This window comes from Pleurodeles waltl, chromosome 4_2, assembly GCF_031143425.1.
Source record: "Pleurodeles waltl isolate 20211129_DDA chromosome 4_2, aPleWal1.hap1.20221129, whole genome shotgun sequence".
NCBI classification, from domain to species: Eukaryota; Metazoa; Chordata; class Amphibia; order Caudata; family Salamandridae; genus Pleurodeles; species Pleurodeles waltl.
Window position 1 is genome coordinate 927,870,087 of NC_090443.1, and position 16,464 is coordinate 927,886,550.

Sequence of the window (16,464 nt, forward strand, 5' to 3'; positions counted from 1 at the left end):
CACATACAGAGCCAACTTCCTACAATATCCACTTGCTTTGCCATTGCCTTGGCAGGTAGTGTAGGACTGACAAAAGTCCTTCACTTTTTGTGACATTCCTGACCAGTAGAAATGGTCAACTAACCTACTCCAAGTTTTGTTTTGGCCCAAAGGACAGCTATGGGAATGACATGGACTAGAGTGAGGAGGAACTCTCTGAACTGTTAGGGCACTACCACTCTCCTGGTTGCACCTGGTTTGAGGTCTCTGGCCTCAGTGAACAAGAGCACATCCTCCCAATACACCCTGTGGGTACCACTGGCATTTCCTTGCTCTTCCTGTGCATCTTTCTGCCTCAGGCCTTCAAGAGTGGGACAGGTTCTCTGCTCCTGGCATAGATCTTCCCTGGAGGGTCCCCCTGGGCCCAAGAGCTCTGGGTGGTAAGGCCCAAGCTCTTCATACTCAGTTTCCTCCAGAAAGGGTGATGCTTCTTCCTGGGAAGTAGGGTTCTGATCTGGGATCTATTTTGAAGCTGGTTGCCCAGTCCTCTTGCCCTTTCTCTTCGGAGACTGGCCCACTATTTCATATCCAACTCTCCTTTTTCTCTCTGCAGCTTGCTCTGTGCCCTAGTCTTGACACATGCCCATTCTGGGATCCCAAGCATCGCTGCATGGGTCTTCAGTTCTATTTCAGCCCAGGGGGGATGCTTCAGGTCATTTCCAAGCAGGAAGTCTACTGGGATGGATACATAGCAACTTATTTTTGCCCTACTACTCCCCCCCAATCAAAGGTTACCATAGCAATGGGATGGAACTTTGTCTCATTGTCAGCATTGGTGACAGGATAAGACTTCCCTACCAGGAAGTGATTTGAGTGGACAAAGTGCTGAGTTACCATGGTAACACTAGCTCCTGTGTCCCTCAGTGCTTTCACTTTCTCCCCATTAATCATAGGTTGCTGCCTGTATTATTGTATATTACTTGGCCAGGCAGCATAGAATCATTCTACCCTACCCTCAGTGACTAATGTTGCCTCTGTGGGACCACTGACATGGTCAGGCCACAACTCTGATCTCATCTGGAGATTAGCAACTGAATTTACTGCAGGTTGACTAGAGGCATTCTTTTTGTTTTTACAGCTAGGATCTCCAGTTTGGAGCCATCTGTTTTTGCAATCATAGCACCAAGCCTTGCTGGGACCAAAGTGTTTACCTTTGTACCCACCCCCAAGACTGTTAGGAGTCTCTGGACCCACTTTCCTGGACAGGTTTTTGGGGAACTTGAGAGGACTCTTTATTATTTTTGTTTTGGCTCCCATCTTTCCATTGGGGGGGCTTTTTGGCCTCTTTCTTTTGGTCTCCCCCCACCAGTGGTAGTTTTGGTTACCCTTGTTTTAACCAACTGGTCTGCCATCCTCCCCAACTCCTGATGGGAAAGTGCACCTTGAGCTACCAGGTATTGATGTAGCCTCTCATTGTAACAATTACTTAGCAGATTGTCACATGGGCAGGCAAACGGCTATGTAGACGGATAAAGGAAGTACTCTACGCCTTGTTTGATTACTTATGGGTCTCTTTATTTTCTCTATGTACGGCTCATGCTTTGCTCCTCTGTGGCTTGGTTCGTAATGGTCCTCTCCGTTCTTCCTCACCCCTCTATTCTCGACCGGACTGGACCACCGTGGTTATAGCGCCCCTCGGACAAAAGAGGAAAGAACCACAGGTAAATGTATATTCTTTTGTTCTATCTTATTTTTAAGAGGGTGGGTGTAAGGGAGATAATCATTGTTTTCCCTATCCCATCACCATGTTGTCATGCTTGTTCTTTTACTTGCAAATGTAGCATGCAAGGCTCATTCCGATCTTCCAAATAAGAAGAGGAGCCTGTCTCTCAGACCGGTGTCCCCTTTTCACAACTACCCATTTTCCACCCTCCCACTTGTCCTGGCAGACACCAACGTACCTGGGTTAGCCACACTTCTCCGGGAGCGTTGCGGGGTGAAATGAGGAGACAGTGGGCTCCCAGCTTATTCCACCAACTCTCATCCAGCTCCCTGGAAATTTCCGATAGGGCATTGGAGCCTCCTGAATCATCCTGTGCCAGTCTGTCTTGTCCTTTGCTAGTCTCCCACAGTGTCTCTGTTTGGTGCTCCTCTCTCCCTCTCTTTCCAGCACGCCTTCCTTCTGGGTACGTTGTCCTTCCAATTTCCATCCACCATTTATCTGGGGGCTGATCAGCGTCACACTCAAGGCCACGCCCTTCCTCACGTCCCTCTGTAGATGTCTTAAAGGGACAGATGTCCCATGTAGTCTGTAAGAAAAAGACAGACTCATCTTGGGTGCGGAAGGAGAAGGGAAGGGCCAGAATAAAACATCATCTAAGATTACAATATCCCCGTCACACAGATGCTCTTTCATGAATCAATTGTACAGCCCATCATAATCTTGTATCTTGTTACCGGCTAATAAACCACCCACCATTTTTACTGAATAGTCCACAAACTCTACCCAAGTTTGGCTCTGGGTTTTTCGAGCCTCCCTGAAATGTATGCGGTACTCTTCAGTTGTAAATCCAAAGCCCTCAATCAGGGTACCCTTCATGAGGTCATAGGATTTAGAATCTGCCTCATTCAGTATCAGGAGCCTATCCCTGCACTTTCCTGAGAATAACTCCCACAGCAGTGTGCCCCAGTGGTTTTTCTCAATTCCCACCCAGTGCAGGCTCTTTCAAAGGCAGAAAACCATTTATTATGTCATCCCCTTCAGTGATGGGAAGGAAAACTCCTTTTGAGAGTTTAATATTGAAAGGCCCAACTCTTTTCTCTGTTTCTCTAGTTCAAAAGCTGATTTTCTAAGGCCAGTCCTTTTGTCAGCCTGGCTAGAGCCAGGTCTTCGTCTGTGGGTGCACTAATTCTGGAGTGAGGGGAGCTACTCTCACCTCCATTGTCCACAAGGTTTTCCTCTCCCACCAATGCATCATCATCTATCTCATCTGAGGGATGATCTTTTTCATGGTGGGCCACCAGAAACCTAATCTTATCGACACTAGGGCTTTTACCAGTATGAATTTGATACAGCTTGCAGAGTCTCCTTAACTGGACATAGCTATATGCCTGATAAGGTTCCAGGTCACGCTCCTGGCTCTGGGTCCCTGCAACTGCCATTTTATTTGACTTAAGTTGGGACCTTTTCATAAATTTGTATACCCTTTTTTGATAGGCCAACTAAAGTAAGGACTTTTAAACTTTTGCTACTGTTGTTAGGACCTAACCAGGGACAGTTTTCACTCCCAAGAGCCACAGAACTGGATTGGGCACAACTTGGCAAGTCAGGGTCCTCAGCAAGCGTACCCAGGTGCTGGCAGGCTTAGTCTTTGCTGTCCCTGAGACTTCTTAACAGTAGGCAAGCTCAGTTCAAGCCCTTGGAGAACTTTCACAAGCAGGATACACAGCAAAGCCCAGTATTTGTCCTCTCCAAACCAGAAGCAGCAACTGCAGGCCAACACACAGCAAAGGGGCAGTACTCCTCTTCACAGCTCTTCAGCTCTTCTCCTTAGCAGAGGTCCCTAAAGAAGTGTTCTAATGTTGTGGGGTCAGCAGTCCAACATTTATACTCATTTCTGCTTTTGAAGTAGGCAAACTTCAAAGGAAAGTCTTTGTAGTGCACAAGTCCCTGCCTCTTCCTTGCCCTGCCCCAGACACACTCTACGGGGTTGGAGTCTATATTGTGTGAGGGCAGGCACAGCCCTATCAATTGCAGGTGTCAGCTTCTTCCTATCACTCCAGCCCAGGAATATTCATCAGGATATGCAGGACACACCTCAGCTCCCTTTGTGTCACTGTCTAGAGTGAATTCACAAATAACCCACTGTCAGTCTGACCCAGATGTGGATTCAGCAGCTACGCAGAGGCACAGAATGGTTAAGCAAGAAAATTCCCACTTTCTAAAAGAGACATTTTCAAACAGACAATCTAAAAACCAATCCTACCAAAAGATGTAATTTTAAATTGTGAGTTCAGAGACCACAAACTCCATATCTCTACCTGCTCCCTATGGTAAATTCCACTTAAAATGTATTTAAAGGCAAGCCTGATGTTAACCTATATGAGAGCTAAGCCTTGCCTTAGTGAAAACCAAATTTGGCAGTATTTAATTCCCAGGACATGTAAACACATCAATACATGTCCTACCTTTTGAATACAATGCATCCTGCCCACGTGGATAACTAAGCCCTAACGTAGGGGTGACTCACATATAGTAACAGGGAAGGTTTGGGCTTGGCAAGTGGGTACGCTTGCCAGGTCGAATTGGCAGTGCAAAACTGTACACACAGACACTGCAGTGGCAGGTCTGAGACATGTGCACAGGGATACCCATGTTGATGGCACAACCAATGCTGGTGGCCCACTAGTAGCATTTGATTTACCAGCCCTGGGCACCTCTAGTGCACTTTACTAGGGGCTTACCAGTAAATCAAATATTCCAATCATGGGTAAACCAACCTCCAATCCAATTTAGAGAGAGAGCATTTGCACTTTAACACTGATCAGCAGTGGTAAAGTGCCCAGAGTCCTACAACCAACATAAACAGATCAGGAAAAATGGGAGGAAGAAGGCAAACAGTTAGGAGTTGACCCTACAAAAATGCCAGGTTCAACAATAAAGAGCAAAAACATCATCAGATACAGGTGATGTCAACTGATTCTCATCACAATAAAATGAAATTTAATGTAGTGTGACTTCTCATATCCCAGATTCTCAGTTTAATGGATCCCTCCATGAGAAGAATCCCACCATTGGCTCCATATTTTAGTGAGTTTGTGGGCATCTCTCACTTTATAGGCTAGTTCTTCTATTCTGATGCAAATTCCCATACTCCTGGTCCATCCATCCAATGAGTGTGCACTTTAATCCAGACAATGGTGTGCTGGCTCGCTTGACGGCCAATATTTCGCTACTATTTGGTAATCCCAGAACATGTATATATATGTGCCAAAGAGGATTTACATCTTAGGCAATATGGGTCCCTTGCTATTTCAATTTTCCGAAGTCACTCACCCCATCTTCCAAAGTTGTGTTGTGTTAAAGTGATATCTATGAAGCTATTTGAATTGGAAGAGTCTGGAGGCACTATTCTCACTTCAATCCAGTCATTGTCATAAATTTGCCCTAGATTAAGCTCCCAGGTTCCTCTCAACTTTAGGGAGGGATGAAGGGAGTTAATGACTTGTGACTTATTTGTGAGATGCCCTTCTAACCTAGGATTTCTACAACAAAAGGGTAAAGTCTGAGACCACATCTAGCTTGTCTCTGTAACTTTCCAAGGTGTGACTCAACCTCAGGTAACATATTTGTGTAGTAGGAAAATTGTCTTCTGATCTGCAAAGGGCCTGATGTGGTCTGGGTAACAGACATCCCCAAGGTTCCAGATTCTGATCATGTCCTATTGGCAAAACCCAACCAATCTCATTTTCTGGCAAAGCAGTGGCAACAGTGGGTGTGCTGTGCCAGTGACTATTCTTGAGGTCTTAGTGCCAGAAAAACAGTGGTAGTCTTGAGACCGGCAGTGGGTGGAACTGTCTTTTTGTAAAGCAAATGAAAGAGATCAAGCCTTTCAACTAGGTCCACATCCAATCTATTTGACGGACCAACTCTGTCACCAAATATCCAGACATTGATGGGGACAAACTGAGAGGCTCAATAATATAGTTTCATGTCAGTCCATCCCAGCCTGTTGGAATGTGGGGATTGTCTGCATTTTAGGAAGGTTGCCGATGGTGGGATGGCCCCCACACCCAAAAGAAAGTTGCTGAATAAGGATTGGAGGCCAGCAAGGAATGTAGATGCTATTGGTGTAAATGGGTATTTTTAAAGGATATAAATGAAATGAGGTAAGGAGATAATATTGAACAGTGCGCCCCATCCCATTACAGAGTGGTTTAGAGAGGGCCAGGATTTAAAGTCCAGCTTCAGCTTTAGAACGATGGGGGCGGTATTTAACTCCTACATTCTTTATTGACATCTTGGAACTTCCAACCCCAGGTGTCAAATGGTCACCGGCCATGCACACCTTGGTGTTGATGAGGCAAGGTAACAGCCTACCATAAATGGGTACAACTCGCACTAAATCCTGATGCTTCACTGCAGTTTCACAGGATACCTATATGCCAAGGGACAGAACTGTGAACTTGTTGGCCATGTAGCAATATATCATCTACATATAGTGAATTTGTGTCCTCATGCCCAGTTTTATAATGTATCCCCTCAACCTGAGCATCTATGCATATTCGGCCTGCCAATGGCTCCACTACTGGGGAAAATAACACAGGTGAGGGAGGACATTTATAATGAGTACTCCTCTCCATACTGAAAGGGGGTTGAACGGGCACTGTTGAATCTTACCTGCGCCCATGGGTCAACGTATGAAACATAAGAGGCCAGTGAACCGAAAACAATGCTTTCTCTGTATCTATCAGGAGGAGGGCACTATTTTCCACAATCTTGCTTACACAAGTCAGGATTATATTCAACCATCTTAAGCAATGTCTAGTGCTCCTGTTGGGCATAAAGCCATTTGATCGTAATGTATAAGGGAGAGTCTAGTTGCAAGTATATTAGAGAGTATTTTGGATTTAATATTTATTAGTAATACTGATTGGTCAAGGAGCACTCATTACTGGGTTTGTTAGGTTTAAGGATAACAGATGTAGTCACCCAACGTACACCACAGGACAGAAATCACACTTATAAGCCTCCTCATACACATCTTTTAAATCTGGGATGAATAGTGAGAAATATTTTTTATACACTTCTAAAGGGTAGCCCTGCGGTCCTCCTAGAAGGTATATATGTGATGGCCACTATATTTCCTTCTCCAGGAAAGGGAATCTAGCTCACTGTTGTCAATCGTAGACAGTGTGTGAATTGGGAGGTTACGTACAATAAGGTTTACTTACTCGGCTATTGGTGGCAGTCTATAGGAGTATAGCATCTTGTAATTTGTGGTGAAGACTTTTGTAATATAAGTGGGTAATTTGACTAGCTGGGAATCTGTATTGACAATGAAAGGGATAATTCTGTTGCCTTAAGGGCCAGTCCACATATTTTCCAGCCTTTTCATAGATTCTGCCTCATGAACTCAACCAGCAAATCTGAGCAGAATCGAACTAGGGAGCAAAGGGTGTGAGCAGTGTGTGAGGCAGACCACTAATGCTCCACATTAGTAATGTGATCTTCAAGTTATGCCACCTCCATAGCTTTGCCTTGCCTTTAATATAGTAAAGTATACAAAAAAGTGAATAATGGAAGGCTTGAATTAATCTCGGCAACTGGTAATTACTTGAACCGTATCCAAGTCCATCATTATTTTGCACACCATGCCACCTCAGTTTGGACCCAGCCATATGCAAATCAGTCTTGACCCTGCACAAGTGGGAGCAGTCCCGTCCGAACGGCCATGCCAGGTCTTCCCTAAAACAGAACACAAGCAACCCAGGACTTGTTCCACACTTGTTATGGGTTCATCAGCCAGGTATACCTTGGTTCTAGAGACACAGTGCGCACCGCACCCATGTCTGGGCTTATCTATCCTACCTAGGGTGACATGCTTAAGTATACAAAAAAGTGATTGATTGAATGCTTGAATTGATCTCAACTACTGGCAATCACTCTGGGCCACATCCCAGTTCATTGTTATTACGAACATTTCTGAGGTTTCATGATGTCAAAGAAAGTGACATCACATGAACCTTGTTGATGTCCACTTTTTCAGAGGAGGTGCCAACAACAAGCAAAGGAACCAGGAGCCTTTAGTTTTGTCATTGCTTTCCTACTGGCCTGGCAGGTGGAACAAGACCTACAGAATGAATATGTAGCTGTCTTCATCTAGGGCGATAGAAGTGTGGGACAAGCTTGGAAAAGGTCTTGACCTGCCTCATAGATTCTGCCAAGGGTATGTCATGAGCCAGTCCCAGAAGGAAGGCCCTGTACCACTGGTGGACCACCAATGCACAGGTTGCCCCAGGCCCAGCAACTTTAGCCTCACTATAAAGGAGATCATTCTTTCAATAGATAAGGTTATCTCTAGACGTGTCACTTGCTGCCTGGGCCTTAGCTTGCTTTTGCAACCCTCTAGGATGGGACACTCCTTCTATGCCTTACAGAATTCCTACCTTGTGGGTTCACCCTCAACTTGCCATTCAGCAAGCTCAGGCAGATATCCCAGGGTGGCAATGTCCTCCGCAGTAGGCTCTGGAACAGCCTCCTCGACACCCTATCAACCTGGACAGTGGGAGTTTCAGGGGCTGGTTTCCCAAGGCCCTGCCCTTCTCCTTCTTGGCCACTGCCTGGGGCATTTTTTCAGGCTCCCTTGAGTCCCCTTTTGATTAGCCATGGGCCATGTAGTCATATAGACCCATTGAGGCAATTCTAACATCTCCAGGTGTGAACTGAACTCCATTTCATACCAGACAGTGTTCTCTGGGTTGTTGCCCAACAGACGTTGGCATGTCAGGGCTCACAGCCACTTTCAGAGAACCTGAGACTCCCCAATACCCCCACGCCCACACCCCCACTCAAAGGGAACCAGAGTCACTGGGTAGTTGCTCTTGCAGTAGTTTATGACTATGTTCTGGTGGAAAGTATTAGGGGTGAGTCATACATGCCCCTGTGTCTCTCAGACCCTCCATCTATTGCCAACTGATGGAGTCCCACTGCCTGTACTTGGAAGTATTTGAAGGCATGTGGGCTTTTGGCACCATCTCACTTTTCCCCAGGGACACTAGGGTAACTTCTACTCTCTCCCTCAAACTAACTATTATTAATTTCTCACCAAGTGCTACACTCACTAACCATGGTGTCTGTCCACCATTAGGGGGCTGTGCCCTCTTCACGCATTTGTTGTCTGCTTTGGAGTACCCATTTGTGTAACACTAAGTGCACTGGGGGCATACCTCCTGGGCTGCTTGTTATAGAATCCCTTCTTCTTTGGTTCAAACTAGGCCTGATTACTCTTCTTTGGGAATTTTTTTAGAGGCCTTTAAAGAACTAATTTTAAAGTTTTTCTCTCCCCTCTTTCTTCTGGTGGGACCCCTGACTACCTGTCTCGTGATCTGCCCCAGGAATCTTCTTGGACACTCTTGTGCTGGCCCAGAGGTCTACATCCTTAGCAAGCTCCCTGGAGTCAGTGAGCTTACTATCCACTAGGTGTTGGTGCAGGTCTGTAAACAACTATTGAGCCTGTGCTCTCCAAGGATCAAGTTGTACAGTTCAATATTATCACTGGCTTTGCTGCCTCATACTGAACCACTCAGTGCCTTGCTAGGGTAATAAAGAAAGTCCACCCAAGATTGGTTAGGCAGTTTCTGACTGACCCTAAATGTCATGTCATACTTCTCTGCAGTCAGCCGACACCTTAAAATAAGAATGGCTTTGATGGGGGCATATCTCATATGGTCCCCTATGTCTAGTGTAAGCAGGGTGCCCTCCCCTCTGAAGGCATGTGTTACATCATAGGCTGAGAACTACTTGTCAATATCATCCTCTACCAGGTAGCAAGAGACCAGGTCTTTGGAGATGTTGGCCTTTTCATCTCCACTAAAAACCGCAGTATCACTTCTACTGTTACTGCTATATTCTGCTTGCTTTGCTTGAGTTCCATCTCCTAAAGGCTCCTCTCATGAGCTAGTCACGCAAAAGCCAGCTCCTCCTCCACTTTTAGTTTAGCCATCTGCATTTGAAATTCCCTCTTTTCTTCCATGTCCGCCAACTTCTCTGGGGACAGAACATGGAGATATGCACTGCTTTCTGCCCTGACAATGGGATTCATTCCTGGAGTTGAGTTGTCCTCCTCATCTAAGTGCCGCAGCTCAGGACCTGTGAACAGGTCCTCCTTTTGCCCCTCCATACCCTTCTCCTCTTCCTGGTCCTCTGTTGTTGCCAGCAACTGGCGAGCCTCCACCCAGGCCCTCAGAGCCTTCTGAAGCTCCAGCTTCCCTGTGACCTTCATGGTTGGAAGACCTTTTTCCTTACAGAATTCATTGAGCTCAGCTACAATGTAGCTCCCAAAATTGATGAGCTCAAATTCCATTCTTGCAGGTATATTCAGAGGAACAGACAGTCAGGTACAATAAGAGTTGTTAGACCTTGCCTGCTTTGGGGTGGTTTCCCCAGACTTTTTGCTTTCAGACCTCTTGTTTTGCTGACCTCTGCTTTGCTGGCTTTAGGGCTCTGGGCACTTTACCACTGCTAACCAGTGCTAAAGTGCTTGTGCTCTCTGCTTAAAACATGTTAACATTGGCATATTCACAATTGGCATTTAAATGTACTTATAAGGCCCTAGTAAAGTACACTACCTGTGCCCAGGGCCTGTAAATTAAATGCTACTAGTGGGCCTGCAGCACTGATTGTCCCACCCACTTCGGTAGCACTTCAAACATGTCTCGGGTCTGCCATTGCAGAGCCTGTGTGTGTTCAGTTTTTAACTGCCATGTTGACCTGGCAAGCTAACCCTTCCTTTTTAATTCAGATATGTCACCCCTAAAGGTAGGTGCTGGACAGCCGAAGGGCAGGGTGCAGTGTATTTAAAAAGTAGGACATACACTTTTAAGTTTTACATGTCCTAGTAGTGAAAAACTCTTCTTCTACATTCTTTTTTCACTACTGCACATCGTACCATTCTGATAGGATAACATTGAGATTACCTTATAACCTTTTATAAGTGTAATGTCCAATTGGGAAGGGATGAAAGGCCCAAGTTTGATGTCTCTGGAATCACAATTTAAAATGACAATTTAGGGGTGAAGTCAGATTTTGAATTGCAATTCCAAAAATACCACTTTTAGAAAGTTGGTATTTTCTTACTTTAGCCATTCGGTGCCTTCTGCCTGTCTCTGAATACACATCTGGGGTGGGTGACAGCTGTATTCCCTCCATACAGCAATACACAGAGGGAGCTTAGGTGTGACTGATGGGCCATCCACAGCTTGAGCAGAATGGGGGTGGGGCTGACACTTACACCTGAATAGGCTATGTACTTTACCCATACAAAGGGCTGCATACCCCCTGTAGTGAGTCAGGATGCAGGGGAGGAAGGGCAGGGATTCTTTGCACTTTAGAGGCCTCTTTTTGAAGTCTCCCCACATCAAAGACAGAACTAGGTGTAAGCTGTGGACCTCAGATACCACCAACTCAGTACACTTCTGGACCTGTGGACACTGCCAGTAAGAAGGGCTGCTGTGCTGTTGAAAGGACTGTCACTTTGCTGAACTCCTGCTCTGCTGTGCTGACCTGCTGCCTGCTGCCCTTTATGCCTGGTAGTGAGAAGAACTGGCCTGCATCTCTCCAACCCAGAATCAAAGTGACTCCAAAGTCTTGCTGGCTTGACTCCTGTTTTTTTAAGTATTTGGGACACAAAAGACTTCAAACTCACCTGCTACAGCACCTGGACTCTGCCAACTGTGGGTCTTGCCATGCCAAGTAGTGCCAGCCCAGTTCTCGTCCCTTAGAAGTGGGTATAAAGTACTGCTCCAGTCAGAAATGATGCACCACGCCACTGCCCAGATCAGAACCAGTGTATCACCCCTGTTGCGTGGATCGGGCCAGCGCATCGGCCCCATTGCGTGGATTGGAATTGAGGCTTTCCCTCCCCAGTGCGGATCAACCTTGTTGCATCACCTTTGGACCTGCCGCGTCTCGGACCTGGTGCATCACTGCTGCATGGAGAAAATCTACACATTTTCATCACTGCGCAGGAACCATCAATGCATAATTTTCACTGTGGGGATCACACCGATGCATCACTTCAGCCTACTCCCCGCATCTTCAACACCAACACAACCAGGATTAAGGTACTTTTGTTCAGCAAGCCTCACTAGGTCCCTGTCTCCAGCCCACGCTGCATCGCAGTCAGACTTAACTTTTGCCTTTGTCCTGGTCCAGCGAGGCCATTTTTCCCAGTTGGCGCTTCTTGCTTCTAAGAGCTATTTGGCAGTTTATAATTTAAAAATGCATATATCAAGTTCTACTTATAGGATTTATGTCGTTTTGGGCTTGTTTTATTTATTAAACTAAGTTCTATTTTTTTGTCTAGCCAGGTGTGGTATCGTTTGTGTGGTGTTTCCACTGTTTTACTGTTTGAAGTGTTGCACAAATACTTAATACATTGCCTCTTAAGCATGACTGCTCTGTGCCAAGCTACTAGGGGGGTGAGCACAGTAATTTAGGGTGTGTGTGTGGCTTACCCTGATGAGGATTGTGGTTCCTGCTTTGACAGGGTGCATAACTCTGCCAACTAGAACAACAATTTCTATCAAGAATCAATTTGGAAAAAGCAAAAAATCCAGTTATGGAGAATTATAAAAACTCAAGTTGGTACCAAATTATTTATATATATATATAAGTACTGAAACCCACCACTGAACACCAAAGTGAGAAATTGGATTGTTGGACGAGTGGCATGAAGTCCTGCTCAAGCAACAGCCACAATATCTGCCAGGGTGAGCCACTAAAAGTCACTAAATTAACCTGCGTGCTTAACCTTTCGGAAGCAGGCACAAAACAGTTAGGCTTAACTTAGAGACAATGTGTAAAGTTTATGCTGCATTCGAACAGTAATAAAATGAAAATATGGCACAAGAAAAATCCCACACCAATTTAGAAAAATAGAGTGAACTTTAATTAATTATTATGCACCAAAATGCTAAAACTTCAATTAGTAGAACCAAGGTTATGCAATTTTAAAGCTTTAGGTAAAAATGGTGCTTAAAAGCACAAAGCGCCGAATCAGGACAAAGTCACATGTTCAAGCCAACCACGATGAAGCACAGGCTGGATACAGGGACTAGGATAGGCCAGTTGAGAATTGTACCGTATGTCCTTCATGTGGGGCGTTGTGGTGCTCAGTAGTGGTTCTGAGGAGTGAAGCATGGTGCTACGTCAAGTTGCATCATGCTTTGTTGGTTCAGATGAGGAGTTGCAAGGGCTGCAACTGGAGGCCCACACAGAGTTGCATCATGCTGCATTAGTTCTGATGAGGAGCTGCAAGGGCTGCGATGTGAGTTCCCGCGTAGGTGTTGCATTGCACTGAGTTGGTTACGATGAGAAGCTGCATGGTCTGGGTTGGATTGTGTAGCACTGCATCATGCTGTGTTGGTTCTGATGGGGGCTGGCAGAGCACCTTTAATCCCACTTCTAAAAGTCCAGGACAGCGGATGCACCACTTGGGGGTCAGAACCCGGAGTAGGCAGAGGCCAGGCGCAGGGTTCAAGGGCATTGGACTAGTTGTGTCCCTGCAGCTTTAGAAAAGAGGTCAGCCAACTAGCCCTTGGAGTCATTCTGGTGGTGTAGAGTTCATGGTGCAGGTCATGTTCTTCTTCTTCAGGTAACAGTGCAGCACAGAAGTCCTTCTTGCAGCAGAGCAGCTAGGCTTTTTGATCTTAAGAGTGGGTCTCAGGGTCCTCGTGCCCACTTTAAAGTGGGAGAAGCTTTTAGTATTTCACCCTAATGAGGTGTCTGAAATATCCTGACTGCCTGTCCTGGTCCCAGTCTGTTTGGGGGCACAATAGGCTAGTGTGTAGTTCTTTGTATGTGAGCTAGGCAGTGCCTTGAAAGTGCAAGTGTGGTAGGTGATAGCTTCGTCCTACTATCAAATCAGAGATGGCCCATCCTGCCAACCTCCAGACTCTCTATTGTGTTGCTCTCTGGCAGGAATACACAAAGACCAACTGCCAACTACACCAAGGGCCAGATGTAGGTACAAATAAATTAGCAACTCGCAATTTGCGAGCATGTGCGACTCGCAATTTGCGTGTCGCTAACTGGAATGCAGGTAGAATTTGCGGGGACAAATTGCGACTCGCACCCGGAGTCGCACCGCAGATAGCGAGTCCGCTGTTTGCGAGCTCGCTTTTTGCGACCGTGCAAAAAATGTACTCGCAATTTGCAAGCGTGTGTCGCAAATTGCGACTGTTCTGAAAATTTAATGCAGGTGCTGCAGAACACTCCAGAACACTCTGGAAACACTTCCTGGCACATGATGATGATATCACAGCCAGAAAGTTTACAAATACACCTGGGAGGAGGGAGGACCACACCCTTTTTAACTGCTGCACAGCTAACAGAGCAACAGCAACCATGGCTGACACTCCCAGAAAGAGAAAGCTGAAATTTGCAGAGAAGGAGCTGGAGGTGCTCACAGAGGAATGCTGTCAGCACCATGATGAGCTATTTGGGAAGGCAGCCCTCAATGTGCCAGACTCTGCCAAAAAACGAATTTGGCAGGAAATTCAGGAGAAGGTAAACTCCCTGGGGGTCAGCCACAGGAGTGTGGATGAAATAAAGAAGAGGTGGTACGACCTCTGCTCCCGGACCAAGGAGAGGGTGGCAGAAAGGCTCCGGGAGATGAGAGGCACAGGAGGGGGACCATCTTCCATACCACCACCCACACCCCTGGAGGAAAGGGTGGAGGAGACCCTGGAGCCGGAGTCTGTAACAGGATTTGGAGAACTGGACACCTCTGAGCCCAGAACATCAACCGGTGAGTACCATGTGATATGCCTGTACCCCCATCAATGCCATACCCCCACCCACCATGTACACAGGGGCATGCACAACCAAGATAGCTCCATTTCAGAGTAGCAGATACCAGCATGATGCATTATGAGCAATGTAGTCAAGTAGGCAGTTAATAGGCAAATTTTTATTAGGAAGTGTGCAACAGATAGTAGACACTGACAGTGTTTTCCCCATGTCCCACAGGTCTCCCACAAGACACCACCACCAGCCACAGCAGCCAGGTGCCACTGGTCAGCCAGCCCCATGAGGAGACAACAGGAGCAGCCACCACTCCCACCTGCACCACCAACACCATCCCCTCTATGGCAACACCCGCTGCAACAGTGGTTTCGGAGCCTGCACCAGCAACAACCAGGAGTGCCACAGCACACATCACAGGGCATCCACTGCTGCGCAGGCGACGCAGGATGAGGAGAGCAGGGCTGCAGGCAGAGTCAGGGCTTCCATCCACCACACTGATAGAGGCACAACTGCTACGTGGTCAGCACCTGCAGAATCAAATGTTAGGGCGGATTAGTGGGGTTCTGCAGCGCTTCGTAAGGAACAATGAAAACAGCATGCAGCAGGTTCATGCACAACTGGAGGTAATTGGCAACAACACTGGTGACCTAGCCCTGTCAATGCGTGAACTGGTGGCTGGACTGCTTACACAGAGTGAGGGTGCGCGGCGCAGGGACCGCCAGCTGCTCCAAAGGCTGGACAGGATGGCCTCCTCTATTTGCAGACTGGCAGTGAACACTACTGGGCTGTCAAGGAGAACAGTCGGCCTCCAGGTTGAAATGGGCCACTTTGCGGGTGATATGGCAAGGGGCCTGGGCCGGATCACCCATGTGATAGACCTCATGGAGGCACGGCAGGTGTCCAGGGGTACAGGGGACACCCCACAAGACAGCGAGGAGGGCTCCACTGTCAGCAGTGTCTCTGCTGGTGACACCAGGGTGCTCCGGAGTGGGAGTACGAGGCAGAGCACTGCTGAGCAACCTGGTACCAGCCAGGCTGGCAGAGGCCGCCGTAGGCTGTAAACTAACCACTGTCCCTGATGTTGGGGCACAAGATGGCAATGTGTTCCATGCCAGGTGGGCTTTTTGATGGCCCTGAACAGTTTTTCATTGTATATAGTTCTGTTTTTGCACATATTAAATAATGTTTTTGTTCCACTTAACAAATGGAGTGTTTGTTCAATTGGTGAGTATGGTAGAAGTTGGCACGTATCTTCCAAAGTATTGTGTTGCAATGTGTTCCCGTCTCAGTCTGCCTTGATTTGCGATGCTCCTATCCCCATGATGGCGATGTGGTTGCTCTTGCTCTTCATCCTCAGAATCTGGGTCTGGAGGGGTGAGAGGTAGCCCACGTCGGGTGGCAATGTTGTGCAGGATAGCGCATGCTACAACTATTTTGAATGCCGTTATGGGGGTATACTGGAGGGCACCTCCACTTCAGTGAAGGCATCTGAACCGTGCTTTCAGCAATCCAAAGGTTCGTTCTATCAGGTTCCTGGTCCTCTTATGTGCACTGTTGTATCGCCTCTCACATTCATTGCTGGGTGTTAAGTACGGAGTCAGTATCCATGGCCGTAAGGCATATGCACTGTCACCTGTTGGGCACAAAAAGTACACTGTTAGAAAGTCCTGGTTGGTGTGCACATTGATCTGTGTGCATGTCTACAAGGTGTATGCAGCTCTACCTGGGAGGTATCCGTCTCCAAACTCCCCACGTTCCAGGCGTTGGTGTATCCCACTGTGCCTAAAAATGTAGGAGTCATGAGTACTGCCTGGAAATTTCGCTACAATGTCAGTGATGACATAATGGGTGTCACAAACAACCTGAATATTGAGTGAGTGGGTACACTTTCTATTGCGGAACAGATATTCCAGGTTTGCAGGAGGGCATATTTGAATATGTGTCCCATCTACACA